Genomic DNA, 3,307 nt, shown 5'->3' with positions numbered 1-3,307 from the left:
GGGTTTGAGTTTCCCAATGATCCTAGGAGCTATGCTGTCAGGGGCTTCACGCCCCTAGTAGGGTCACCCAAGGCAGACAGGTCCTAGGTGAGGGACCAGACAAAGTGCAGCCCAAACTGCCCTATGATGAGAAAAAGAAATGGACTTGATGTTCCATCGCCCGCACGTGGGTCACCGGGGCCCCACTCTGGAGCCAGGCCTGGAGGTGGGGCATGTGGGCGAGCGCCTGGTGGCTGGGCTTTTCCTCATGGAGCTCGGCCGGGCACAGCCCAAAGATGGGACATGGGTCCCCCTTCCCATGGGCTCACCACCTGTGGGAGGGGCCAAAGGGGTCGGGTGTAATGTGGAATGAGTGGTGGCCGAGGTCGGGGACCCTGGCGGTCTGATCCTTGGCTACAGAAGCTGGCTATTGGGACGTGGAATGTCACCTCACTGGTGGGGAAGGAGCCTGAGCTGGTATGTGAGGTTGAGAGGTTCCAGCTAGAAATAGTCGTACTCACCTCTACGCATGGCTCTGGCTCTGGAACCAGTTTCCTTGAAAGGGGTTGGACACTCTTCCACTCTGGAGTTGCCCTTGGTGAGAGGTGCCGAGCAGGAGTGGGCATACTTATTGCCCCCCCATCTTGTGCCTATGTGTTGGGGTTCACCCCAGTGAATGAGAGGGTGGCCTCCCTCCGCCCATGTGTGGGGGGACAGGTTCTGACTGTCGTTTGTGCTTATGCACCAAACGGCAGTTCAGATTATCCACCCTTTTTGGAGTACTTGGAGGGGGTACTGGAAAGTGCACCTCCTAGGGACTCCCTTGTTCTGCTGGGGGACTTCAATGCTCACGTGGGCAATGACAGTGAGACCTGGAGGGGTGTGGTTGGGAGGAACGGCCCCCCTGATCTGAACCCGAGTGGTGTTCTGTTGTTGGACTTCTGTGCTCATCATGGATTGTCCATAACGAACACCTTGTTCAAGCATAAGGGTGTCCATATGTGCTCTTGGCACTAGGACACCCTAAGCCGCAGTTCGATGATCGACTTTGTCGTCGTCTCATATGATCTGCGGCCACGTGTCTTGGATACTTGGGTGAAGAGAGGGGCGGAGCTGTCCACTGATCACTACCTGGTGGTGAGTTGGCTCCGATGGTGGGGGAGGATGCCGGTCAGACCTGGCAGACTCAAACATATTGTGAGGGTTTGCTGGGAATGTCTGGCAGAGTCTCCTGTGAGACGGAGCTTTAACTCCCACCTCCGGGAGAACTTTGAACATGTTCCGTGGGAGGTGCTCACCCGTACTTGCGCGGCAGTATACTGGGGGCTTAACTCTTCCCTACTTGAATATCTTGCACCAAAAACATTAAGGTTTACTTGCACTCCCTGTTCAATTCCAGTTTAGAAAAACACAAAATTCTCTTTTCAAATTGTACTATCCAAATCTCTCAGCAATAGGGGACATCAGGGTAATGATTGTTTGGCACTCTCTTCCCCTTGTCCTCCTACATTCTTTCTGTCTTTCCTTCACGTCTTCCTTATTCAGTCTTCCACCAGTCCTCCCACTCTCTGTCCTCTGGTTGTCATTATGTCCTTTTTTCTTCCTGATTGTTACGTCTTTCTTCTATCCTCACTGGTTTTGTCCAGTCTATCCCTTTGTTCTTCCCATCTACCGACCTACTTGTATATACTTGCTGATCTAAAACCTTAACTGTTTCATTTTATAACCTGAAGACTAAATTCAGATTGTGCAGATCCTAAAGGCTCAACAAAAGAAAGCAGTTGTTTTGTTCTTTTGGAGGGATGGGGATTATTCTCTAACTCTAAATTGTTTGATCTGTGTATGCTCTCTTTTGGCTTATACAAAATAAATTTTGGAGGTAGACAAAAACTTAAAAAAATGTTTTTATTTGTAAGTTCTTAAAACAAATAAGACACACACACACACACACACACACACAAGTCAAAAACAACCAATCTAATAAACAATTAAATAAGACATGGGGATTCCTTTTCTAAGTCTAAGTCTGTTAAACAATACTTTCTGTCCTGATTTTATGACTTTTTATTTTTATTTTTTCAAGTAACCCTGAATGACAAGTTCAGTTCATTTATTTGCTTTTGGAAATTTGATTTTCTAAGTTTTTATTGTTATCAAACTGAACTACTATAGGAGCCAATGTAAAAATATTCATGAGCTGTCAAGAGTGGGACAGGAAGTTTGATGGGTGATGCTGTATGGAAGAACTGTTGATCAGTGGAGAGGTGCATCCATCACAACTGGGCCTTTTCTACCAGATCAAACATCACACACACACCACACACACATGCAGAGAGCATCAGATTGTCCTCTAGGATTTCACTACATTTAACTTCTGCCTTTGCAAGCCTTAAAGGACCCTCAGCCAAGAAGTACTTCACCATGGAGTCTTCCACATGCTCTTTGGCAAACTCTAATGGAGATTTAGCCAGAGGTTTCTTCAACAGTATCTTTCTTTTTGCCTCTCTCCCATAAAGCTTAGACTGGTGAGGAAGTCTGGCAACAGTTTTTGTATGCTCAGATTCTCCCATCTCACCTGCTCAAGCTTGTAACTCCTTCAGAGTGTTCACAGGGGTCTTGGTGTCTCTCTCCCTATTCTCCATGTTCAGCTTGTAAGGACGACTTGCTTCTGGTAGATTTACATGTTTCCTATTCCTTCTGTTTCTTGGCAATGGATGAGAGAGCATGAGAAAATGCAGACATATTAAGGGCTGAAAGCAGAAACAGAGTGGAGGGTCAAGACCCCAGTGGTATCAGTGATCATCAAAGTAATCAAAGCTGTGACCCAAAACCTAGGAACGTGGCTCAAGCAGATCCCAGAAAGTGAAGTGAAATCATCCCACGTGACCTTGCACAGAAAAACTGGTGTTTTTGGATAGAATTGGAAAATTCAATTAAGTTCATTGAATTAATTGACAAGTCACAACAGAAGTCATCTCAAGGCACTGAATGGAAACATTCATACAGACCTCCATTGCTAGCCTACAACTGGTCCAGAATGCGGCAGCCCAATTTTTAACCAGTACAGGCACAAGAGAGCATTTTACAACAGTTTTGGTCTCCCTGCACTGGCTACTGGATCACCTTCAAATCCAGTTGAAAATACTCTTGTGTGTCTTTAAATCACTGAACAGTTCTGCCCCCTTCTATTTCACTGATCATATGTCCCACCGTTACGTTACGTTATGTGTTGCTGTGTGCTTTGCCTGTTTGTTTCTGTTTGTACAGCACTTTGGTTGCCCCTGTCACTGTTTAAAGTGCTCTATAAATAAAATGGTATGGTGTATAT

This window comes from Nematolebias whitei, chromosome 2 (genome assembly GCF_014905685.2).
Source record: "Nematolebias whitei isolate Nwh7 chromosome 2, NemWhi1, whole genome shotgun sequence".
Taxonomy (NCBI): Eukaryota; Metazoa; Chordata; class Actinopteri; order Cyprinodontiformes; family Rivulidae; genus Nematolebias; species Nematolebias whitei.
The sequence above is the reverse complement of the archived record's forward strand: the minus strand, read 5'-3'. Positions refer to the sequence as shown.